The 26532-nt window shown below is 47.2% G+C and overlaps 1 protein-coding gene across 1 annotated transcript in view; it reads right to left on the reverse strand.

The window, feature by feature from the left end:
* LOC107973101 (uncharacterized) overlaps positions 1–26532 on the reverse strand; it is a 76265-nt gene that overhangs the window by 41897 nt on the left and 7836 nt on the right. Inside the window, exons 2-4 of the transcript XR_010146615.1 lie at positions 18921–18996; positions 15430–15573; positions 13778–13856 (exon numbers count right to left, since the gene is read on the reverse strand). The gene's annotated coding sequence lies outside the window, so the exon portion shown is untranslated. The remainder of the gene's footprint in view (positions 1–13777; positions 13857–15429; positions 15574–18920; positions 18997–26532) is intronic.

Here is a 26532-nt window from a genome sequence, read left to right on the forward strand (position 1 = left end):
GGTCCAGCAATACTAAACACGGATTGGTCACCCCAAGTCCATTCTTCCTGTCTTCCTTACGAACGAAGCCTGCTTTTGTTAAGAGAGGAAACGTACTCAGCTGTAAAATGACCTTTTCCTGGTCTCCCTTGCTGAGCAGCATAGCCATGTGAATGCACTCTGGCAGTGGAGTATAAATAGGAATTGTTGGGCATTGCTTTAAAGAAGGCTGCTTTCCCTTTTTCCTTCTTCTTTCTGCCTGGAGTATGAGTGTGATGGCTGGAGCTCCAGAAGCCATCTTGTAAGCATGAAAGCAAGTTGAAAGCCTGGCCTTTTCAAGGAGAATTGTTAGGTTTCCCCAAGGCTGTTCTCTTGGGGGCTTAGCAGGCAGCGAATTAGATAACAGTCTTTCTCAGAGCCCCTCAGCTTTCCATTTCTTAATTTGCCTAAGCTGTCCTCTGTTTCTGGAATGCTCTTCCTAACCTTGTCTGCCCAGTGAACTGCTGCTCACCTTTTCAGACTCAGCTCCAGAGTGGCCTCCTCCAGGAAGCCCCTTATCCTTGCTCCCAACTAAAGTACCACCCTTCTTGGTCTTTCTGGTCATCTCCTGGCTGAAGGCTGAGCCCGTTGTGGGAAATGCCATGTCCTTGTAGATGTGCCTGTCCCTGCTCTGCAAGCATGAGGACTGTAACTGCATTCCCTTCAGCACCTGTGGCTGGAGGGCTGCAGCAGGCTCCCAGAATGCCAGTGGGCATATGCCACTTTGCCTCGACCTCCCCATCTGTGATGTGGTGCTGATGATGCCCACAGACCACAGCAGAGGCAGCAGCCCATCAATGCTTGTGGTTTCCCTGGCATGGGGCCTGTTCAGCTCCTTCTCTACTCAAGGCCACCCTTCCCAGGCTGCCTGGAATCCCAGGGGTCTCCTGCCAGGCCAGTCTCAGCCTGATGGTCCCAAGGAAACCCTCTATTCCTCACAGGTGTTCCCCAGAGCATGCAGACTTTGAGCTTGCTTGAACCTGTCATTCATGCATAAAGCCTCCCCTTGGGCATGTGAGTGGCAAATGCCTCAAATGCTGGATTCCCTTATGGAGACGGTCTCTCTTTTACTGAGAGGGACCCTTCTCCCCTCTAGGCCCCGTCCTGGGATCTTCCCTCTCCTGCCCCTGCCCTGCTAGTCCCCATCCAGGATGATGCTCACTTTCCCCTTGTGCCCCCTCAGACCCTGTCCTGAGCCACCTGTGTCTACAGCTGCCTGTCCACCCTCCTCCATGCCCAATTGGGCTCCTGCCACCTTTTCAGGGATTCAGGCTTCCTTCTTAGTACAACCCAAGTGTGTCAGCCTGCTCTCCCTGGCTCCACCCATTTAGTCCTCCCAGGACCATCTTCCCTCCCAGCTCACACCCTCCAGAGAAGCTCTACACTGCTGGCAGAATCCAGTCCCTCCACCCAGCCTGCACGTCAGACCGTCCCTGCCAGGCTCCTGGGGTCTCCACACCCTGCCTTCAGGCAATCAGAGCCCAGCTACAAGAAGAACTGGCCATGCCCTGGCACCTTCCCTCGCTCCTCTGCCTTGAGGGCTCTGTTCCTCTGCCTTAAGGGCTCTGCTCCTCACCTCTCCATGTTGCACATCCAAGCCCAGCCATCGTGTGCCTCAGCCTCAGCTCTGATGCTGCCTCTGACAAGCTGACTTCCCTGAAGGGGAGCACCCTGGTCCCAAAGCCCCAGAGCACTAGAGCTGAGCCTCTTTCTCTTTCTCCAGACAGCCTCTCTCTCTCCTTGCAGCACAGAGTTGGGGACTCCTTCACATCATGAAACCCTCAACTTCCCTGCCCCAGGTCACACACCAAGTTCAAGGCTGAGCACAGGGCAAAAGCAAACCAGAGAGTCCATGGGCTTGGCCCAGACCTCAGCCTGGAGGCACAGGGACAATTTCTCTCCACTTCTCCTTTGAGCCCAAGAAGTCTCAGCACCATATTCCATCCGCCACTGCCCCCTGACCACAGGCCAACTGGACCCAGAACACAGGACACTTCATCAGGATGTCTGGGCCACAGTCCCGGCCTCACAGAGGTGGCTCTGTCAGGGGGGCTCAAAGCCCCACCTCACTCTTCCTGGCACCATCCAGACTATAAGGCCCAGACAAGATCTCATCTGCTGTTCAGTGCTCTCTTCTGTCCACCCAGGCCTCAGCTTCAACCCTCTTGCCTCTGAGCAATCCCTGTGTGCAGTGAAGCCATTGTGTTCAAGCCTTCTGGCATGGTTAGGAGGCATAGTGGGAACCAGAAAGGATAATGCCACTCCCAGAAGGAGATGGGCCCTCCTCCTGGCACTGCCAACCCAGCCTGAGGGATCTGTGCTGACATTGTGAGGGGCTGCCTGTGCTAGTTTTTGTGGGAGGGGAGGTGCCAGCTATGGGGTTCCAGGGTGCCGGGGGCCTGCTGACTGCTGACCACTCATTTCTCCCTGCCGTATATCAATTTTTACACCAGTGCTGAAGTCCTCCCAGGGACATTCCAACTTCAGACTCTGTATTGTCTTCCTTCCTTCTCCTAATGTTTGTCTTTCTTTATTTCCAGAGCTCCTCTTTCTTTTTCTAAGCTAGGCGCTTTACACACCTATTCTTCTTTACTTCTCAGAGTAAAGCCCTGCAGAAACACTGAGACACAAATAATGGGTGATCAATGCTTTTCCTGGGTTGGGGGCTAAGATGGTCATCTTTCCAGGTGTGAGGAGAGAGGGTGAGGCAAGGTGGGGACACAGCGGGCCACCTCCTCTCCACAACAGGATGAGAGATAAAGGGTAGGTTCCCCTCTCAGTATTCTCCCTGTCAAGCACTAAGAGGAGTCTGGCATGCATTTGCACAGGAGGTTCTTAGATGTGCTGGTGCTCTCCTAGTGTCCCGGACAGCTGATGAGCCAGAACTGTCCACATCCATCCTGATGCTGGAGTGGGCAACTGCCACCAGGTGCAGACCACTGGCAGACAGGCCTGGATTGGATCTGGCTATACAGGCTCACCTTGCCATTCCCTTAGCCTTGCCATAGCATAGCCTAGCATTCTTTATGTCTCCATTTCATTTTATCCTTATTTTTGAGACAAGAAAGATGAAAGTTGGAGAAGCTAAACCACTCTGAGCCATGTTCTTCTATGATTACCCTTGGAAATGCCAAAGGGGTTTCTCACTTCTCCACAGTTATGCCCAAAACAGATTCCTGTTCATACATGTCATATCTGAAATGTTTCCTTGTGAAGCAGAAAAACAACCAAAAGTATATTCAAAGGACCGTGTCTCACTAGAAATACTCATTCATTCATTCAACAGAGAGCCCTGTATCTGTGAACCCAGATGCAAGACAAAAACTACTTGTGGAAAACATACTCCTGTCAACACTGACCTGCAGGGCTGGTGCGTGCCTGTCTTCCACACCCTGCATCCGTGTGACACTGACTATCATCATGAACAGATTGACAAGGACAATATTTGATTTCCTACCTTTGGTTCAGCAACTCCAAGCTGCCCCAAAATATTCACACTGGCTGTATCTTCTGCTTGAAAGGAATCCCCCAGATTTTTACTCCACTGACTTCTTATCATTTTTTCTCAGTTTAACTGTCACTCCCTCCCTCTTCCTCTCCTTTTCTCCCAAAAGAGTCTTCTCTGGCCAACCAGGCATTTGTTGACACATTAATGACTTTCAATCCTTTGGACAGTATCTGTCACCATCTGACTCTCCCTAAGAAAATGTAAACCTGCCATGAAAGTGAGACATTCTTCGTCTGGTTCATTTTGTCATCCCAGCACCTGATGTGGAATACATTTTTGCTGAATTAATGAATATGAATAAATCTGTGAATATTTTCCTTTGAACATTTTTCCTTGTGACAAAGCTGGTCTTGAAATTAAAGAAAAAATAAAAAAATTTCCACTGCTTTTATGCTTATCTAGACCTCTAGAATAAGGATTCATGGATAATGAAATCAAACTTGTATTTATTCTAGTTATTATTAGTAATTATATATGTGTATATATATAATCTCATATATATTTAAATTATTTTGTATATATTTTAGTGTATTATGAAATCAGGCTTTTATTTGAGCTTTTCCCCAATAGCTTGCCAAAGTTTACAAAAACATTTGTGTTAAATCAAACTAAATTTGACCTAAGAAAACCTCTGTAATTGCATACTTGAGTTCTCACACATGAACTGCAACCTAACAAACTGAAACCCTAAATGAGAAGTCTGCTTCTGTAACAATAGCTGAGTCTTAGCCAATCACAGCAGCCATGCTTCAACCACTCATAAGGAGCCAATTGTTCAAACCATGTTCAAATAAGGCAAATGCCAAGGTGTAACTAATCCAGATGTTTGTACTTCACTTTCATTTTCTGTATGTCATTTCTTTTTCTGACCATACATCATATCTGACCATATGGTACCCACAGACCCTCTCTGAATCTGTTCTGATTCTGATGTTGTCTGAGACACATTTTTTTCTTGATCAGTTAAACTCTGTTACATTTAATTTGTTTAAATTTTTCTTTTGACAGATTTGGTGTCAGAAGATAAGTAAAACTGCAAAAGGCTGGAGAGGCTTCAAGATGGCTGACTAGAGGCATCAAGAACTCACCTCCTCCACAAAGAAAAATAAAAATAGCAAGTAATCACACTTCAAGAAGAACATCTAAGAGTGAACGCTGGAATTCAATAGATAAATGATGGGAAATAACTGAGGCATGAAAATGGAAGAAAGTGAGGCAGCAAGCTTGGCTGGGATTGGCTGGGAACCCAGAGTGGCTCCCTAGTGCAAGAAAAAGGTTAGTGAGAGATCCACAGCGGTTGACATTCTGACCATGGATTTTATAACCATAGCCAAAGGAAAACCCCTCAACCCTCATAGGCCCTGAGACTAGCATAGGAAGGTGCCTAGAGACCATGCAACAGCACTGCTTCAGAGGGAGCTCATGTGGGTCCCAGTCCCCAGGTCTTAGGCAGCTGTAGGTCTCTGCCATTTGGAGAGCCCAGCCACCACCAGACTGCATCCTGCACTGGAAACCAACAGCCCCTGCATTTCCACATCCCTAGAGTCCCACTGACATCTCCCTGTGTTCACCTGTAGGGCTTCAGTAGTGCAATACCAGTTGGACCCAGCAGAGCCTCCCTAGCACTCTAGCACACACAGTGTCCTGCATCTTGGGGAATGGACAGTGCAGCACAATAGGGAGGCTGCCTCCCCAGTGTGCTGAGAGGCTGCCCTCAGAGAAAAAGGAGCCAAAGTGTGGGTTTCTTAGAGCTTGAAAACTGTCTACCTGGGGCAGTTATCATGGACAGCAACCCTGTTCCCACCCCAGCAGTAAGGCTGCCATGCACATGCCTTGAGGGCAGGGTCTGCTACTGCTCACTGCATCTGTTGTTGCTGTCACTGGGGCCAAAGCACATGCCACTTGACAGTGACCTTGCCCTTTTCAGCAGCAGAGCCACTTCATACTTGCATCCCCTTTACTACTGGTTTTCCCTGTTGCTGCTGCTACCACTGCTGCTGCCACCCCTCAACAGCTAGGGGCTGAATCTCACACTTCCCAGATCCTGAGAACTCCTGCCTATGGCTGGAGCCACTGTAAGCAACCTGCCTATGGCCCAGCCATTTGCACATACCCTGAGGACAGTTTCCCCTGGCCCACTGCTGCCACTGCCACAGCCACTTGAGCACTCTGCCAGTGGGCCTGGGGACCCCTCCATTTTGCCAACCACAGCCATCACCTGAGTGTTCCATTGAGGGGCCTGAGGATACACCCACCCACCTTGACACTGCTTACCTCAGTGCCCAAGCACACTGCCTGGGGGCCTAGGGATTACCCCCACTCTGTTCACCATTGCTGGCCTCTATGTACTCCTCCTAGGGGCCTGATGATGGACCCACTCAGTCTACCACTACCACCACAGCCAGCATCCATTTGCATGTACCACTTTGGGTTTAGGGAACTGGCCTACCCAGCCATCACTAACACTGATGTGTGTTGCTTCAGAGCCTTAGAGTTGCTGTGTTGTTGCTATTGTCAACACTCACTCCACACATGCTGCCAAGGGAAGGACCTGCCCACTGGCCAGGCCTACCACTATGACTGCCAGCACCCAAGCCAGCCACATGGAGGCCTAAGAACTGGCCCATTTGTACCTGCTGACACTAGTGCCTGTGTACACTGCCTGGGGTCACAAGGAGAGGTACACTTACCCTGCCACTGCCACCATCAGGGTTTGAGGGCACACCCACCTAACATCCCCAACCCCAGCAAAACATCATCATAGCCTCCACTAACAACCACAGCCTAAGCCACTAGGGAAATCACACACCACTGATACTGCTTAGAGGTGAAGAAATCATAGAGAGACTACATTACTTCATACACTTAGAAGCAAAGCTAAAGTGTCCTACCCAATAAAAACCATGGAAATATCTCCAGGAAAAAGCCAATCCAAAATGTATGAAGAAGCAACTGTTACAAAAGATGTGCAGATATCAATGTAAAACGCAAGAAACATGACTAAACAAGGAAATATGACACTTCCAAAAGATTACAATAATTCTTTAGCAACAGATTTCACTGGAAAAAAATTTATGAAACGTGGGAAAAATAATTTTTAAAAATGATATTATAAAAGCTCAGTAAGACACAAGAGGACATAAACAATACAAAAAGTTAGAAATCAACTGAGGATATGAATGAAAAATTCACCAGAGAAACAGATATAATAGAAAAAAGAATCAAACAGAAATTCTGAAAGTGAAGAATTCAATGAACAAAATAAAAATTTAGTCAAGAGCTTCCACAGTAGAGTGGAGCAAAAAGAAGAAAGCATCTCAGAACTTGAAGGCAGACCTTTTGAAATAACCCAGCCAGAGCCCCTGTCCCCATGCCCTACTCACACAAAAGAATAAAAAACAATGAACTAAACCTACATAACATACGGGACACTATAAAGCAACCAAAAACAGAAATTTGGGGTGTTCCAAATGGTGAAGAGACCCAAGGTATAGAAAACCTGATTAACAAAATAATAGCTGAAAACTTCCCAAATTTAGTAAGAGATTTAACATTCAGATACAAGAAGTTTAGAAATTCACAGGTAATTAAAACCTCAAAAGGTCTTTTCCACAGCACATTATAGTAAACTGTCAAAAGTCAAACAGAGAATTCTAAAAAGAGTAAGAGAAAGGAAAAAGCTCTGGTCACATATATAGGAAGCCTGATCAGATGAACAGTTAATTTCTCAGCAGTAACCTTATAGGCCAGGAGAGAATGGGATAATACAGGAGAGAATGGGATAATATATTTCCCCCCTAAAAAGGGGGCCAAAAAACCTGTCAGCCAATAATACTATACCTAACAACATTATTCTTTATTTTTAAAAAATGTGAAATAAAGTTTTTTCCACACAAGCAAAACCTGAGGGAATTCATCATCACTAGACCAGCCTTAGAAGAAATACTTAAGGGAGTCCTATGCCTGGAAGTGAATGAATGATAGCTACCATCATGAAAACATACAAAAGTCTAAAACTTGCTGGTAGAGTAAACACAGAAATAAGAAAAAGAACTCAAATGTTACCACTATAGAAAACCATCACACCATAATGATAAACTACAAGAGAGAAAGAAAGAAAAAATATACAAAACAATCAGAAAACATTTAACAAAATGACAGAAATAAGTCTTCATATATCAATAATAACCTTGAATGTAAATGGATTAAATTTTCCACTTAAAAGATAAAATCTGGCTGAATGAATTTTGAAAATGCCCCAACTATATGCTGCATACAAGAAACTCACTTCACATGTAAACACATGTAGACTAAAAGGAAAGGAATGTAAAAAGATATATCACACAAATAGAAACCATAAGTGAGTAGAAGTAGCTATACTTATATCAGATAAAACAGACTTTAAGACAAAAGCATTAAAAAGTGACAAAGAAGGTCATATTATATAATGATAAAGGGATCAATTCAGCAAGAAAATACAACAATTCTAAAGATATATGCACTCAACACCAGAGCCCCCATATACATAATGCAAATATTATTAAATCTAATAGACTTCAATACAGTAATTGTTGGGGACTTCAACAGTTCACTCTCACCATTAGACATGTCATCCACAAAGAAAACCAACAAGGAAAAAATAAATTTAACCTACAGCTTAGAACAAATGGACCTAGGAGACATCTACAGAATATTTCATCCAACAACTGCAGAATACATGTTCTTCTAATCAGCAAATAGAACATTATCCAAGATAGACCATATGTCAGGTCACAAAACAAATCTCAACAAATTTTTAAAATATCAAAATCATACCAAATATCTTCTCAGACCATCATGGAATAAAGCTAGAAATGAATAACAAGAGGAACTTGGAAAATGTACAAGTACATTGAAATTAATCAATGTGATTCTGAACAACCATTGTGTCAATGAGGAAATTAAAAAGGAAATCAAAACATTTGTTGAAGCAAATGAAAATGGAAACACAACATACCCAAACATATGGTATACAGCAAAAGCAATGCCTAAGAGAGAAGTTTGTAGCAATAAAGACCTACATCAAAGAAGTAGAAACATTTCAAGTAAGCAATCTAATGACGTACTTCAAGGAATTAGAAAAGCAAGAGCAAACCAAACCCAAAATTAGTGTAAGGAAAGAAACAATGAAGATCAGATCAGAGTAAAACTAAATGAAATTGGCTAAAAATACAAAGAATCAATGAAAAGCAAAGTTGGTTTTTTGGAAAGATAAAATGGATAAACTGCTAGATAGGCTACCCAAGAAAAAAAGAGATAAGACCCAAATAAACAAAATCAGAAATGAAAAAGGAGACATAGTAACTAATACTACAGAAATACAAAACACATCAAAAACTATTGTGAACAACTATTTACCAAAAAACTGGAAAACCTATAGAAAATGGATAAATTCCTGGACACTTACAACCTACCAAGATTGAAACAAGAAGAATCAGAAAACGCGAACAGACCAATAATGAGTACAAGACTGAATCAGTAATGTGAAAATTTACCAACAAAGAAAAGCCCAGGACTGTATGGCTTCACTGCCAAATTCTACCAAACTTATGAAGAAGAACTAATGTAAATTCTCCTCAAGTTATTCTAAAAAATAGAAGAGGCCTCATTCTATGAGGCCAGCATTATTCTGATACCAAAATCAAACAAGAACGCACCAAAAAAGGAAAACTACAAGCCAATAACCCTGATGAACATAGACACAAAATATCCTCAACAAAATACTAGCAAATTGAGTGAAACAGCACATCAAAAAGATAATCCCGCCATGATCAAGTGGGATTTACTCTGGGGATGCAAGGATGATTTAACGTACACAAATCAATAAACATGATATATCACATCAACAGAATGAAGGACAAAAACCATATGATCATCTCAACAGATGCAGAAAAAGCATTTGATAAAATAAAAAAAATGCTTTTTGACAAAAACTCTTGACAAATTAGGCATAGAAGGAATATACCTCAACATAATAACGGCCTCATATGACAAACTCACAGCTAACATCATATGAAATGGGGAAAAGCTGAAAGCTTTCCCTCTAAGAAGTGGAACAAGGCAGGGATGCCCACTTTCACCACTCCTATTCAAAATAGTACTGGATATCTTAGCCAGAGCAATCAGACAAGTGAAAGAAATAAAAGGCATCCAAACTGGAAGAGAGGAAGTCAAATTTTCCCTCTTGGCAAATGACATGATTTTATACTTAGAAAAACCTAAAGACTCCACCAAAAAACTTCTAGATCTGACAAACAAATTCAGTAAAGTTGCAGGATACAAAATCAACATAGAGTCTGGGTGCAGTGGCTCACATATGTAATCCCAGCATTTTGGTGGAAGGATTGCTTGAGCCCAGGATTTCGAGACCAGCCTGGACAACATAGTGAGATGCTCATCTTTATTGTAATTTAAAAAAATTTTTAAATCAACATACAAAATTCAGTAGCACCAATAATAACAGAGCTGGAAAAGAAATCAAGAAGGCAATCCCATTAACAATAACTACAAAAGAAATACCTAGAAATAAATTTATCCAAGGAGGTGAAAGATCTCAACAAGGAAAACTATAAAACACTGATGAAAGAAATTGAAGAGCACACAAACAAATGGAAAGACATCCCATTTACACAAACTGGATGAGTTAATATTGCTAAAGTGATTGTACTACCCAAAGCCATCTGCAGATTCGATGCAATTACTAAAAAAATACCAATGCCATTTTTCACACACCAACTCCACACAGACAGTGACCTCAGCCGGGAATGGATTTTTTTCTGATCAGCATCATCATTTCTCACTCAGTGTTCAGATGACGTTGAATGAAATGACGTTACTCAAGGACCTGCTGTGTGACATTTTGCACTGTAGAGAGATGCACTTGCAGGTGTTTCCATAGATCACTCTGACAGCAGGATATGGGGTGGAACCTGATTCAGACATGAGCCTCCCCACAGGTCAGTTCATAGCCCGGCTCTACCACTCAACAACCCTGCCACGTTGAGCCTATCACTAAACATCAGAGCCTCGGTGTCCACAGCTGCGAAATGCAGACAGTAGTGACTACCTTGCAGGACAGAGAGGTGGCCATGCACGCAGTAAGGACCTGGAGCCAGGCTGTTGGATGCTGGTCCTATTGCTTCCTGGCTGTGTGACCCTGGGTAGGTTACCTAACTTTGTAGGGCCTCTAGCTTCCTCCCCACAATAGAGTTATGGCATATATTAGTTTGTGGAATGTAGTTGCAACAGTGTCTGGCCCACCTTAAGATCTATATGAATGGCAGCTATGAGCCTTCCTGGGTGTCGTGAGAATGAAATGAGATCCAGTTTCTAAAGGGCCTCCTGCTGTGGTGCGCACACGAATTAAACTCACTGGAAAGGCTGTTATATCATTGTGGGCACTATATTTGGTGACAGAGAGTAAGGTTTCACACTATTAGCCTGACTTTCCTGATGGATCGAGTAATATTGTTTCCCATTAACATAATGAGCATCCACAGGATAAGGTGAAGGAGAATCCTCAGCATGGATGGGAGGTAGAGTCTGGCTCAAGAGCCTCTGAATCTTGCTGCTTCATTTTGTATGAGTGTGTAGTGGGGATGGCCTGGAAGAGGACACTATCAAAAAATTTATTCAGGGAACTGAAGGTGATGGAGCAGGGAGACACACTCAATTTAAAAAAAAATTGAAATTAAACAAGACTGACTGCTTTTGCCACAAAAATGCTGAGGTTTTTGGTAAACTGAGCCTTGGAGAATTTCCTGCATTATTATGTGCTGAAATGCAAAATGTTTGGATTTGCTGAAACAATAAACTAAACAAGGTTTTAAAAGGCAGCAGCTCCTCTGAATTCTACAGCACACTCCAGTCGAACAGGCTCATCAACTTCCCGAGCTTATCACACCCCCAGGTCAGCCCACAATGCCAAGTCAGGAAGAGGAGTTTGGAAATAGCCTCCCCACAAGGCCGGGGCATGGATGGAGAAAGAGGCATGCACTGGTTCTGTCAGGATCCCCCAACCTGCTGAGGGCCTGAGTGAATCCCTGTCTGAGGGGAGATCCTGGAAGAGGGGTGTGCAGCACACAGGTGGCCTCTTCACTCTGCAGTGAAGAGACAGACAGCCTACGCCTGTCCTGGCAGGACGTCTCACTGATGCCTCCACAGCCCTGCAGTTGCAGTTGGGCTGCCTGGCTGGGGCCGAGCCACCCATCCAAGCCTGGTCTCCAGCGGGTTCTCACTGAGATGCACTCTCTCTCCTCCAGCCTCAGGGCTGCTTCTCACTCAGGGACCCCCTGGCTCAGGCAGGAAGGTCACATTCCCAGTGTCTCCAAGCAGAAAGCTGCTGAGCTCACCAGCAGCCTGGCTGGTGTCTGGCTCTGTACACTCATGACTAGGCTTACAGGCTGACCCTGTGGCTCTGAAATGGGCTGAAGGTCTCAGGGGGACGCGTCCTCTTTAGTGCATGATTCATGTTAGACCCTGGGGCCAGCACACCGAAGACTTAAAGAGGAGAACAGGAACTCCTGTCAGCCTGTCTGAATTCTTGGGTACCCAACAGAAATCCTACAAGACACTCAGTCAGGTGTTCACGACTACAGTTGGGAAGGACAAGGTCAAATTAGGTTGTGGCAGAGGAGCTAGAAGGGAGCCCAGGTCTACAAGCCACAGCTATGGACCTCCCTGGGTTAGGGACAGATCGGGGGTTGATTTCTGATAGCCCTGGAGACAGCCACTTGTGGCCTTGGGCAACTTTCTGGGCCACTCTGGGCCTCTATTTTGCCATTAGTAAAAAATACAGATTGTCTCTCCTGCTGGAGAATTTCAGGGTGAACTTCACACAATGACAGCGGAAAGGGCCTGGCAGAGCCCTGGGCAGTGGTAATTGCCTTCCTTAATGCAATTACTCTGCCACCCTCCCCCAAACTTTAGCTGCTTTTGGGAATGGGACAATTTCAGAGACTTGCTCCATCCCCTATCTCACCACACTGGGCAGTAAGGCCATTTCTGGCTCTTTCCCATGCCACCCTCCCATCTCTTGCCTTCCCTCTGCTTGAGGTGCCCATTTTCACACCCCACAGTCGAGCTCTGTCCCTTCTGCCTGAGCCTCTCGCTGTTCAGTGCATAAGGCTGGACTAGTACTGTGTGACTGGAACTGGGCTATGGCAACGTGGAGAGGCCTTATGGGACCTCAGATGGAAAGTGGGCTTCTGTGCAAGCGTGGCTGGGATTGAGAGCCCTGTGCAGAGGCACAGAGCCAGGAGCCCAGCGGCTGGAGGAGCCCTGCATGCCTCTGACACCAGCAATGCCCTGCCAGGTGTCAGCACGCCTCCCAGGGGCTCCCGGCCCGTTTCTTATCAGCAGCGTCCAGAGGCTTGCAGCCTGCAAGGCCTTCTCAGTGCGCAGCCACCTGGCCACTGAGAGCGTATGCTGACCTGATGCAGGAGGTCTGGCCAGTGCAGGTCCCTCTATAAACCCTGGGGATGAGATCGTCTTCCAGGTGTAAAAGGCTGGACTGTGGGAGGCACAGGCAGATGAGCCCCAGGCCCAGCCAGTAGCAGGGCTCTCCAGGGACCCAGGGCCTAAGCAGAGAAGCCCCTTGGTGCTGATCCGAAAAGAGAGCAGTGCAGAGTAAGGGCAGGAGCCAGGCCCAGTTCACATCCAGCCCTATCACTCGCAGGCTTTAGGAGCAAGGACGTGCCACTTAATATCTCAGCGCTTCAGGCCCCTTCAGTAAACTGGATAATAATAGCACGTAGGTACAGTTACTGGGAGGATGAAAACAGTGAAAGCATGGCTTAGGCTAGCAACTGGCCCACAGAGGACTCTGTATATTACTGAGGCCTCGTTAATAATTATTAGTCTTCATTCATAATAAGTTACAAAGAGAAAATCTTAACAATTTCGTCCTCCCCATGGTCCCAAGGCAATGATAAAGGAAGGAATCCTTATTCCCTGTTAGAACCAATGTTGCCCCGACAATGCTGCCAGCCATCCCAACCAGCACTTCTGACCCAGGGGACCAGGAAAGGAAGTGCATGGTCCCAAGTCCAGAAACGGGCTGGGGGGCCCTTGGGCACCGTTTCTGTGTGTCTTGTGCCGTCCTCTTTGGCAGACGCCGGACATGGCTCTCTGAGCCACAATCCCAGAGGACAGCAGTCAGGGAAAAAGCAGTGGCCTTCTGTCCATCAAGTGTGTCCCTGTGCCCCAGCTCACCTGGCCCGTGCTGACACCACATCCATGGCACCTGGCAGCAGCTTGGGTGAGAGAGGTCACGGAAGATATCCAGATTGCCCTGAAAAGCAACGTGGCCATGATGAAGCCATGCAGCCTGGATGCCTTCTCAGGACCCCCCAGCCCCCCATGGTTCTGTCCCAAGGAACACACCCAGACAAAGCTCCCATTTCCCCCTGGGGGAGGGGCCTGCAGGGTTGCATGTTGGAGACATGGTCACTGTGGCCACAGAAAGTTTTGGAATCTGGACAAAAAAGTATTTTGGTTGTAGGAAGAAGAAAAGCCAGGGGCAGATTCATACGAAAAGTCCAAAGGCGGGAGGAGCCTGTGGTTCCAAGCAGAGGTCCTGAAGGGGAGCATGAGTTAGGCCTGGGGGCCCAGCATGGGGGCCTGGGCAGGAGCTCATGGCAGGGAGAAGGAGCCTTGCTGCTGGGGCACACAAGGGGAAGGCAGGTGAGAGGACCATGCCCTGCTCAGGGAGTAGGTACCTGACACCAGGGAAGAGAGAAGAGGAAGGCAGAGAAAAACAGGCCAGAAAGCAGCCCAGGACCCACGGCGGGCAGCCCCTTGGCCACTCGGCGCTGCAGTCAGGCCTTTCTGGGTTCCGGTGGGGATGGGATGAGGGCCGTGTGTTGCAAGGCAGTGCAGGCCGCTGGCAGGTGACTTCCTCCCCCTGGAGACATGTGCCCCACACTCTGAGAAGAGACAGGCCTGGCTTCCCCAGATGCCCACTGAGGCTGCAGAGGAGCCTGACCCTCCCAGGAGGAAGCAAGAGATCCGACCACAGACAGAGCCAGGACCAAGGGGGAGAGGGGCAGAGCCAGGCAGGAACTCTGGGGTCCTTCTCCCTCAACATCAGCCACCCAGGTGCCCTCTCTACCCCTGTGCAGGGCCCCCTGCTGCTGCCTGGCTGGGTTTCCCTCAGCAAGATGGGCCCTGGACCCGCCCGTGAAGGAGGTTTCCTCAGGGAGAGTGGCTGTTGTGTTGGCTCCGGGGCTCAAGCTCCTGCACAGGTGTCTTGTGAGGGCGCTTTCAGGCCTCCACTTCCTCCCCTCCCTGCAGCACCTGTCAGCCCATCACAGCAGGTGACAAGCCCACTCAGTGACAGCTTTTCCTCACTGCCTGAAGATCCTGCTGCCTGGGCTGGCAGGTGCCCCTGGCATCCTTGCAGTGTTCGTGGTGGTGAGAACGTGTGTCAGGACTGGTCATTTCTATTTTTTTTTTTTCTGATCTGCATGACCTTTTGTGACTCAGGTTGCCTGACCCATGCGCCTGCAGGAAGGTGGTCTAAAGCCCGGGGCCATTGCCAGAGCTGAGGCACCCCTGTGGAAACCAGGGACTGGTCAGACATCAAAAGCTGCCACTGTACAGAAACATGGATCCTTCTAGAGAGGGAGTTCAATGTGTGGGGACAGACCTGGTGGTGCAGGGGACAGGAGCCCTCATATATGCCTGCCACTGGGGCATGAGGGTGAGGTGGGCATCTGGTTGCTCTTGGCATCACGTGTCTAAAGTCCAGCCCCTGTAGAGCCGGCCTTCCTCCAGGGCCCAGGTCTCCGCAGTGGGACCCATCTTCCCCCTCCTCCCACAGTCCCAGCCTGGGGGTCGCAGCCCCTCTCCACTGTGCTTCTCACCTCTATCCTTCTCATCCAGAACTCTCCTTGACACCTACAGCAACAAACAATCACAGTGGGGCAGGTGTTTACAGGAGCCGGGGGCAGAGGCAGTGGAGGCAGAGGTTGTGGTGGTGGAGATGATGGTATCTCCTGCTCTAGCTCCTAAAAAACAATGGTCTGCTGACTTTTCAGACAACTCTTAAGAGCAAGGGTATGGTGTCATTGCCTCAGCCAGCACCGGGCACAGTGCCGGCCACTCCCAGATGTGTGTCTGGGGAATGAAAGGACCAGTGAGAAGCCCACACCACAGGGGACCATCCTTCATGTGAGAAAAACGCAAACTCCTCCTGGTTTGCAGACATGGCTCTTCCCCTAAATGCTAACAACTTCATCCCGGTTGCCTTGGTTCTCCCAAGGCCAGCCTTGTTGGAGGAGGCCTGCCCTGGGGGCTGTGCAATGGTCCCAGCATTTGCAGGTGACTGTCCGCATCCACCTGGTTGCAGATGCAGCCTCCCTGGGCCCACTCTGCAGCACCGCAGAGGCCACCCTTGGCCAGGGAGGCCTGTTCCCACCCCATCCCAGGCTCAGGGCCTCCTGCCTCAGCTACTCACCACTGCCTATGGCCCCTGGTGTGGGTCCCCAGCCCAGGTGAGCCACAGCCTGCTCCCCGACTCCTGGCCCCTGTGTTCACTGGGCTGGTGTCCCTCCCAGCTGGGTGCTCGCCAGGCCTCCTTCACCCCTCAGCCCTGCAGTCCCTAGAAGCTAACCCCAGCCAGACCCTCGTCCCTGCCAGGAAAGAGGGATCCAGAGAGGCCAAATGGAGCCACACCCGCATCCGGAGCCTGGGGATGGGGCTAAGCTCTGTCCTCTCCTCCCTCTGCTCTGTCCTCTGTCTGCAGCTCTCTGGGCTGGCTTCTTCCACCCCAGCTTCCAGCACCCCTGACACTCTCCCCGCCCCAGCCTCCATCTCTGCTTTTGGCTCCTGCTCTGCCTTACAGGGGGCCCTTCCCACTTCTGTGGGGTGGACATTTCAGCCTCAGCCCCGACAAGCCAGGACTGTGAGCTGCCTGTGGGGAGCTTCATTTCTGTCCCTCACCAGCCCAGCATGGGGCCCAGGGGAAGCTGGAGCTCAGTAAAGACAGATGAAGGAATGGGGAAGGCACCAGACATGTGCCGAGATCCATGCTGGTTCCCCAAGGCACAGACAGCTGGGGGTTACAGCACTGTCCTCCATTTGGGCCATCAGGACCTCATGGGGGCCCCTCTCTTCCTCCCTCCACACAGAGGTTGCCTCCTGGCCCTTGTCCATCTGAGGCTTCCAGAAGTCCGGATTGTTGAGGCAGCCCTGGTTTCAGGGGTTCTGGGGTCACTTCTCTCTAGGAGCCAGGGCAGGCTTCAGCCCCATGTCCAGGACATCCCAGGCCAGCTCTCTGTGGCCAGCCCGGGGCAGGAGGCCCTGCAGAAGCCCAGGCTTGCTAGGCTCTGGGAACGTGTGGACAGGTCTGCGACTCCCTGGGCTCATGTGATGAGCTGGGAGCTGAGGGAAACTTCCCACAGGCGGGATCACGGGGCAGTCACATGTTAGAGTCCCTCAGAGGGTGGGCCTGTGCCTGGGCCCCAGGGCTGGGTGGGCAAAAATCACTTGCCTTCTTGCGGCACAGCCGCCAGACACAACACAGCAGCAGTGGCGCAAGCAGCAGGGGCGGCACAAAATAGAGCCAGTTGCGAAAAATGCCCTGGCTGAGAAAGACAGCAATATGAACCACGCCTAAGGGACAGAGGAATGCCAGGCCTGGGAGGGCCTGGGTAGCCTCATCCTGGTGCCCACCACTTGGAGTCCCATCTGTCCATTCTCCCTTCTCTACAGGTGGTCCCACCTCAAGGCACAACAGTGGGGCCGGGGGTAAGGGATGCTCCCAAGGGAACTACAAACCCCTCCTCTGGCCCCGCTGAAAGTCTCTGCCCAAGAGCCCTGCCAAGAAAGTCCCGGAAGCTTCCACTGTCTGACAAACCCACCCTCACTGCACACCTCGCCTGCAGCACAGGGCTTCTGTGAGGACCACAAAATCTCCAGGTACAATGATGGGCAAGGGTGGGGGTGCTGCAGCCAAGAGAGGTGCAGGTGCAGGAGCAAGGACAGGAGACCCGGGTCCATCCCCACAGCCTCTATCCCCAATTCCAGGCTCTGCACCGTGGGCACATCCACACACAGCTCTGAGCCTCAGCCTCCGCACCTCTGCAAAGAGAACGGGCCTCCCTCCCTGGGGGCACTTGTGAGGTTTAGAGAGCTCAGAGAAAGACCTGGTTCAGAACCAGGGCCACATGGGGTGTAAGCAACGGGAACTCTTCTCTGGGTGTTCTTCACAGTAAAGGGAACTTGGGCAGCATCCGTGGGAATACAGGCTGCCCAGGCCTTCCCCAAATCCAGAGTTCTGTTTAGAGAGAAAGATGGGGAGGGCAGGGGAGGGCAGGGAGGGGAGGGGAGGGGAAGGGAAGGCAGGAGAGGGGAAGGGAAGGGAAGGGAGGGGAGGGGAGGGGAGAAGAAAGGAAGGGAGAGGAGGGGAGGGGGCCTGTGCTGAGAACCCGGCTGGCTGAAGGAGAGGAACCACCGAGGCTGAGCATGAAGGCCGCCGGTGAGGCTGGAGCCCCAGGGCTGCTCCTGATGTGCCTGTCACTGTGGAGCCATTAGTGGGTGGATTCCTGATGGGGAATGTGTGCGTTCAGCCTGCTAATCCATGCGTGGATATGCAGGGACAGGCAGGGGTAGACCCAGAGGGAGGACTGTCAACACTGGTGCGTCCTCACAAGTAAGACTGGACACGAGGCGGTGGAGTGGGCTCAGGCCTCCCGCCTGTCCCTCCAGCACATCCTCCTCCCTATGCGGCCCTGGGCCAAGCTGCCCAAAGATGTGGAGCTCTGAAAAGCAGGCACCGGGGGCACAGCACTTTCATTCTCAGGGGCCTCTCGGAGCTGAGCCCGGGTCCCAGTGCCCAGAGCCTCCCCTTCAGCAGCAGGAGGGGACAAAATGCAGGACCTGGTGAGGGAGCAGAGAGGGACATCTCAGGGGCCCTAGCAAGGAGGAGAGGCAGAAAGGAGGTTCAAGGCATCTGGGCAATGACAGCAGGTTACAACCAGGCAGGCTCAGGGGCCAGGGTCATGAGCATGTTCAGGACCAGATCAGCAGCTGGGGCACCAGTTCAGTGGCACACGCACCCTGATGGCGGTGTGTGGAATCCTCCAGAGCTCCTGGGCCTGGGAGGTCCACGTGGAGAAGGTGGACACCCAAGAGGTACTGGACTCTAGCTTCTGGCAGACAGCCTCCCAGCTTCAACCACCTGTGCCAGCTGGAAGCCGGGTTGAAGCAGCCTCAGGTGCCTGCTGCACATGCTACTTTCTGGGACTGCCTGGAAACTGTCTGCCCTTTCTGTGCTCCCCAGGGTGAATCTCCTTCTAGTGCAGAGGCTCTGGACAGTCCTCATACGTGTTTGCAGCCCCATGCTGGTACTCACACATGTGGTGCTGGTGATACTGACATTGCTCTTGAATGTTTTGCCGTCGTTCAAGCTGACTTCAATGAAGTACTCCCTAAAGCACAGAAAACACAGATGGTGAGAGCCAGCCCAGAGAGATGCAGTTCTTGACCTTGGCCAGTGGACAGCGTGGATAATGAGAGGTCATTCCCCAAATGCTTGCAGGTAAACTCAGCAATGATGACCAAAGGGTAAGTGGGTCAGGCAGCGAGGACCCTGCATGGGGTCTCATGCCATTGTGACCGTGTCCTAAATGACCAGGGACCACTGCTTGGTGTCACCATCCCAGTTCTTCTGTATTTACAGAGTCTGTTGGTTTAACTCTGAGAAGCAACCTGGAGCAAAGGTACCATTCCTCAGGCAATCATCTCCTGCATCCTGCCCTCCTCACAGACCCTAGGATGCTGCAGATCCCTGAATACCTTGGGGGCCACCAATAATAGAAGGTGGAGAGGGTGCCCTTAGCCCAGTGGCAGACACATGCCGCCCCAGCAGGCGGGGTGGCATCCACATTCTGTACAGCTCACAGTGCCCAACCCTGACCCCCTGGCCTCCTAACCTATAGGGCCTCCTGCCAGGTTTTTCTATCTTTGCCCAGGTTTTCTATCCAGGGCAAGTTTTGGAAGTCTTGTCCATACTGATTGGATGTTCATCTAAAAGGAAATGACATGGGAAGAATATCGATGCACATGTCTGACCAGTGTCTCTCCCCATGTCTGTCCTCAGCATGCAGAGCTGACCCTGAGGCCCAGGACCAGCATCGGGGCTCTGCCTTCCTCTTACAGAGACCCCTGTGAGCACCCACCATACCCAGGCCCTGTGCAGTGCTCTGCTGTGTAACAGGAACAGGCAGGCAGAGTCCCTGCTCTCAAGGGACTCACATTTAGAGATTGCATGGGACACAGAAAACAAAATTAAAAAACAAACAAAAAAAAAAACCAGGACAGAACAGATGACAGAGAGTGCAACGTGCTGTGATGTCCATGACCAGAGCAGGTGAGGGGACCAGAGGGGCAGGGACAGCCACTTCATTATGTGTGACTTCTCCTATCTTGTAGAGCCACAATTTCTGGTCTAGAGGAACATGAAATAATGCAAGGCCAGGGATTTGCTTCAAAATACTCTGTGGTAAGGGTTCCAAGGAAAGCAGATGGGGGCAGTTTGAGAATTATTGAAAGTAGGTTTATGGCACAATTCTTGTTATTTTGTATACTGTTGAAAACTTCCATGAATAATAAATTCTCTCTGAAAAGGGGACATTTCAGCTGAGATTAAAAAGATGAGGAGCCAGCCAGGCAAAGATCATGTGCCAATGCCCTGGGCAGTGACTCGCTGACCTTGTCAAGGAGGGAAAGAGGTGACCCAGAACAGGGGGCAGGGCCTCATGGGCCCTGGAAAGGGGTTGGGGTTTTATTTCTTGTGCAGTGAATCTGTCCAGGTTGGGCAGATCCAGGATGTATTTTGCACATGGAGGCAACAGGACTTGCTGGTGGGATGGATGTGAAGAGGAAGATTGGAGGAGTCAAAGATGACATTTGAGTGTTTGACCAGAACAACCGGGTGGACAGTGACACCATTTACCAAAAGGGGGAAGCCTGAGGAGGTAACTGGGTTTGTTTGTTTTAAGTCTGTAATTTTGTTTCCCAATTTTTATTTCTTTATATATATATATATATTTTTTTTTTTTGTGGGAGTGTGGTGGGCTCAGGAGAGTTCTGTAACATGTAGACATAGAACCTTCTCATCCTGAGCCCACATCATGCCTCCTGAAGTGTTGGGGAGGGCGTGGGCCCTGCTGCATCTGCCTGCTGGCCTGGCTCCAGCTCTCTACCCACTGGGCTTGGCTGCCAGGACCCCGGCTTCCCAGGGCCAGCAACTGCCTGGCCAACCTAGGACTGCCAGAACCCGTGGTATCGACGTTTTTGCCAAGGATGATTTCAAAACAATTATGGCATCTTCCTCATTTTCCTTTGAAAACCTTTCTCTGTTTTTTTTCACCTCCCTAAATATGCACATAGTTTACTCTGGCATGTGTTTTCCATGCCTTATTCCTGAATAAATATCACTTCTGTCTCTGTTTGTTATTTTGGTTGATAAAAATCGTATCCAGGCACTTCCCAGAAGCCAGAACAAGGCTCTGCCCCTGCTTCCCCATAGGGACATATGCAGGACAGAGGGAAGTCTCTCCCTGACCTGCACCTCCTGGCTGGCAGCAGCCACCAGGGAAGGCACGCTGCTATCTAGTGGGGGGTGCAGGGGAGACGTGTTCAGTGGTGGCCAACACTCCAGGGACATGTCCCGGGGATATCTTCCTAATAGTGAAAATAGGTTTAAAGGTTGTTCTCAATTATTTAAAAAAATAAGCTTCCTTTTACTCCTGGATAAGCCATCAACCAGGAGCAGAATGGCCATCTATGCAGGTGCTCACAGCTGTGGCTTGGGCTCCCCGCTGTGAGACGTCGGTGCTGGCCTGTGTATGGAGAGGTAGATGGTAACCTCCAGGGTGGGAAGCCAGTACACCCACAGGCCCACAGAGGAAGCAGCTGAATGCCCTTCACGGAGGTAGGCTGGGTACCCCCTTTCCCAGGAGCTGCCACCACAGGGAGGCAGAAGGCCCTGGTAGGGCAGGCAGATCGCCTGGGTCTGCTTTCCTGCCCTGCAACATGAACTGTATGGCCCTGGGCAGGCTCTTCCATCATGCTTCTCTCTAGTTCTCCATCCATACGGGAAAGTTGTCAGAACTAAAATGGAGTCATTTGTGTTAAAAAAATAAAATAAAGTCCATGACAATTAGGGCTAAGAAAGGCTACAAAGAGAAGGTTTTATGCCTATATGCCTGATAACAAAAATATCACAAAAGACTTTGCAAAAACCACAACCTTGCACAAAAGCCATTGCAGACTTAACACAAAAAAATACTTCCACAGGAACATGTGCCCAAGAACTGCCTGTCCAGCCTTGGACTAGTGTCACCCTTGTAACTGATCTTTTTAGGCAAGAGTAATGGTCTCAAAACAATTCCCTAATCTTCATTTCTCCTTTAAAAGCCTTTGTCTTCTTTACCTCCCTGATTATGCACATTACTATGGCACACATATTGCCAGTGCCGGGCACCGTTCCTGAATAAATACTGTTTTCTTTTAGAAAGAAACTCTCTGTTGTTCAGGTTGACATAAATGGTGTCCAGAAGTAGGACCTGGAGTAGGACCACTACTTGAAGAAATCAGCCACTCTTGGAATTGGTGTGCAGTCCTCACTTGAGCCCTTGGAGCTCCCTGTTTCTGTGACTTGCTTTTTCTGCCCTGGAGAGTCTTCTCTCAGGCTGAGCCTCCTACTTTTGGGTGGAAGCTCTTGACTTCATTCAGCATCTGATTTGGATAAGGCCACCGTAAGCCAAAGTCCTTACATCCCTCCTGAAATGATAACAATTTTTTGTCTTTTCCAGTAAATTCTTTCTGGTATAATGACAAATGTTTTTCTGATTTGAGCACCCTAGTTTCTACATAATTTACATTTGTTTGTGAGGCATGTCTTTTCTGGCAAATTCACTTTTAGTTCTGCATGCCTAATTAAATATTTGTTTGATCTGTATACCTGGGTTAAAATATCTGTGAACAATGATATTGGTTTGGTTCCATGTGTCTGTAAGTCATATGGAACCAAAAAAGCCCACACGGCCAAAGCAAGACTAAGCAAAAAGAACAAATCTGGAGGCATCACATTACCCAACTTCAAACTATTCACATGGCTATAGTCACCAAAATAGCATGGTACTATTATAAAAACAGGCACATAGACCAATGGAACAGAATAGAGAATCCAGAAATAAACACAAATACTTACAGCCAACTGATCTTTGACAAAGCAAACGAAAGCATAAAGTGGGGAAAGGACACCCTATTCAACAAATGGTGCTGGGATAATTGGCAAGCCACCATGTAGAAGAATAAAACTGGTTCCTCATCTCTCAACTTATACAAAAATCAATTCAAGATGAATCAAAGACTTAAATCTAAGACCTGAAACTATAAAAATTCTAGAAGATAACATCAGAAAAACTCTTCTAGACATTGGCTTAGGCAAAGACTTCATGACCAAGAACCCAAAAGCAAATGCAACAAAAACAAAAATATTTGTGGGGGGTAAATTGATGAAAAAAATTTTGCATGTAATTGACTTGGTAATAATCAGAATAAAATTATTTATAAGTCTTCATAAAGATTGAGCTCTGATATTAAAAATACAGTAATACTAAACTAAAAAATTGGTCTCCTATATTAGAACACCAAAGTTTTCTTGAAATATTGATTTGCTATTAGTAAAATTGCAAGAGGTTTTGATTTTTAATTCTGACTTCTGTTTTCTTTAACAGCCATCTTCTAAACTGCAGGCAGTTTCTATTCCTGGCACATTTTTTCCTGAGATCCATTTAATTTCCCCAGTTTCAGATAAGGAATGCAATCTTTTTCATGAAGAATGGTAATTTTATTCATTAAGGTATAAAATTTATTTATTTATTAAATAAAAAGGTAATTTTATTTATCATAAGGTAAATAAATAAATGGTATTTATTTAATAAGGTATTTATTTTCCTCAGATTCTTATTTCAGAAGTTCAATTTCTGCTGCATCCCACTGCACATGGTCTGCAGGCCATACACCATAGCCTGTAGCACTCCTACTCCCTTCCTCCGAAAAGTTATAGCTTTTTGGTTGGCTGAGGTGATAACTCTCTTCTCCAACTTTTTCATCAGCTGCTCCAACTTTTTTCCTCCAGTTCTAACTTGGCTTTTATGGCCTGGCACTATAATGTTTATCTTGAAGGCCAAGAAAAGCAATGTTTTCCGCCAGTATAACTAGCTTATGTACTCTTGGCTTTTCTTGGTATGTCTGAATTGTTCCATGTTACCAAGAAACTTCACGTGGTTTTACTTTATCTAAGAGCTCTACATTCCTCTGCTCAAGGTACTAGTCTTCTTGTTTATACTCTTCTATAATATGAGTGTACATTCATAACACTTGGATATGTTATTTTATCTCTAATTGAATTTAAGGACCCTTTCATCAGGTTCAATTCCAAGACTGAACAGGCTTCCCATGAGAAGAAGCAATTACATTGCAGGAGATTTTTTTTTACCTTTTGGTAACTGACCTAAAAGACAAACAATTTATATATTTATATTTTACCAAGATAATTTTCTGTGTTGTCTTTATCAAATTTTTGATTACTTAAGAAAACTGAGCTTTGAACAGGTTAAGGTTTTAAAATATTTGTAACTTTCTGTATTGCTTTTGAAGTTTCCTGATAATCACTCGAGTTAAATGAATGACTATTATTTAACAGTGACCTGTGATTCTATTTTGATCTATGGCTTTGAATCTCTTGATATTTTTGGTGGGCTTCTCCTGGATCAAAATTCTAAATTAAGTCCTTTTGAACTACAATTAATTTTGAGATTTTCCAGTTGGGCCCTTGGAGAATATCCAGGAAGATATATTTTAATTTATAGAGGTATTAAATGATTAGGCTTATTTGGTAAATTATATGACAAGCATTGTCAAATGAGAAGTGAGGCTACATCTTCTTTTAGTCACATTTATGGGTAGGTTATTGATAGGAATGTTCTAAAAATTATATAACAAAATCTAATATATTGTAAGTCATAATTTTGGTTGTTATGTTAAAACTTCTTTAAAGTTGTATTTATTTGGCTATGTTATTGATGTGAGTATTCTAAAGATTATATGAAATTTATAAGTCTGATACTTGTGATATGATGCTGTCAGTCATGATTATGGTTAATATCTTAAATTCCTGCAGGTAATGGAAACAACTAAATTTTCTTGTCGATTGTGAACTTTTATCAGATTTTTAACCATGGCTATTCTAAGTTTTTTGGATTCTACTCAAAAAGCATTTGTAGTCAGTTGTTGTCCAAGTTCTTGTTATCTGTCTATGGAGTAGACCACATCCCAAATTCTTCTATGTTCCACCAATCCAGCCTTCTTCCGTGGAATTACTATAAATGGAAAACTGTTCTGTTCCAAAAGCCCTATAAGCTGAAACTAGATGAATTTTAAGAAACCAGCCTTGTGCCTGATGTATGGGCCACATAAAAAGTTTACGGTGGCTCACGCCTGTAATCCCAGCACTTTGGGAGGCCAAGGCGGGTGGATCACGAGGTCAGAAGATCGAGACCATCCTGGCTAACATGGTGAAACCCTGTCTCTACTAAAAAATACAAAAAAAATTAGCCACGTGTGGTGGCACGCACCTGTAGTCCCAGCTACTCAGGAGGCTGAGGCAGGAGAATGGCGTGAACCTGGTCGTGCCACTGCACTCCAGCCTGGGCGACAGAGCTAGACTCTGTCTCAAAAAAATAAAATAAAATAAAATAAAAAATAAAGTTTACCAAACCATTTGATGCCATGACCAGAGACAAACTGCAAATCAGGATGAGAAGTTGACCTTTGCACACTATAGACAGCTTTTTTCAAGACATTGGAAAAGACTCCATAGTATAATGAAACTCCTACACTCCTTAAGGTTACCTTTCTAACTTGGCAAGATAATGGAGTAATTGAAATTTCACAATTACTACCTTCTGCTTGTAAGATGACAGAATCTGACCTAAGAGATCCTTTGGTATATGTTGATTAAATAAGAAAATGTCTGTACTATTGCTAATACTGCATGCCATCCCTGGATAAATTCCTCTTGGAAAGTCAATACCAATATACACAAAGTAAGAAAACAGGCCACATGGTTAAAACAGATCTCACCTAATTCCTTATGATCATTTGATTTATTCAGTGGGTTATTGATGTGGTTTGGCTGTGTCCCTACCCCAATCTCATCTTGAATTGTAGCTCCCATAATTCCCACTTGTTATAGGAGGGACCCGGTGGGGGATAATTGAATCATGGGGGCGGATTCCTCCGTGCTGCTCTGGTGGTAGTGAATAAGTCTTAGGAGATCTGATGGTTTTATATGTGGTTTCTCCTTTGGCTTGGCTCTCATTCTCTCTTGCCTACCACCATGTAAGATGTCTCTTGCTCTTCCAGCATGATTGTGAGACCTCCCCGGCCAAGCGGAACTATGAGTCAATTAAACCTCCTTCCTTTATAACTTACCCAGTCTCAAGTACGTCTTTATTAGCAGCATGAGAACAAACTAATACAGTTGCCTTTAAGCCTAGGTTCATGGATCAAAACTATTATGCAAACTGTATTTTCCATTTTTAAACTTTGTATATGTTACTTGTTAAATTTTTGCAGAAGTACAACTTGTAACCATAATGCTAGCCCATCACTTTGAGATAACAGCAAGACTATGGAACTCACAAAATTGAACTTAATAATGGACTCAAGATAGACTTAGCCCGAGAGTCACTCCTTTCAAACATCCTTTAAAGGTGAACTGTGACTAAAAGGGTTTGACACTTACTCCTAGTTGCCAATTGCTCCCTCCAAAATGGACCAAGACCTGCAACCAGGACAGGCCCATCCCATTATCCAGGGACAGTCAAAACCTAATTACAGAATGATTGATTAGTGAGGTGTTTGCAGAAAGATCTTGATCAAAAGGGAGA

This window comes from Pan troglodytes, chromosome 8, assembly GCF_028858775.2.
Source record: "Pan troglodytes isolate AG18354 chromosome 8, NHGRI_mPanTro3-v2.0_pri, whole genome shotgun sequence".
Classification (NCBI taxonomy): domain Eukaryota; kingdom Metazoa; phylum Chordata; class Mammalia; order Primates; family Hominidae; genus Pan; species Pan troglodytes.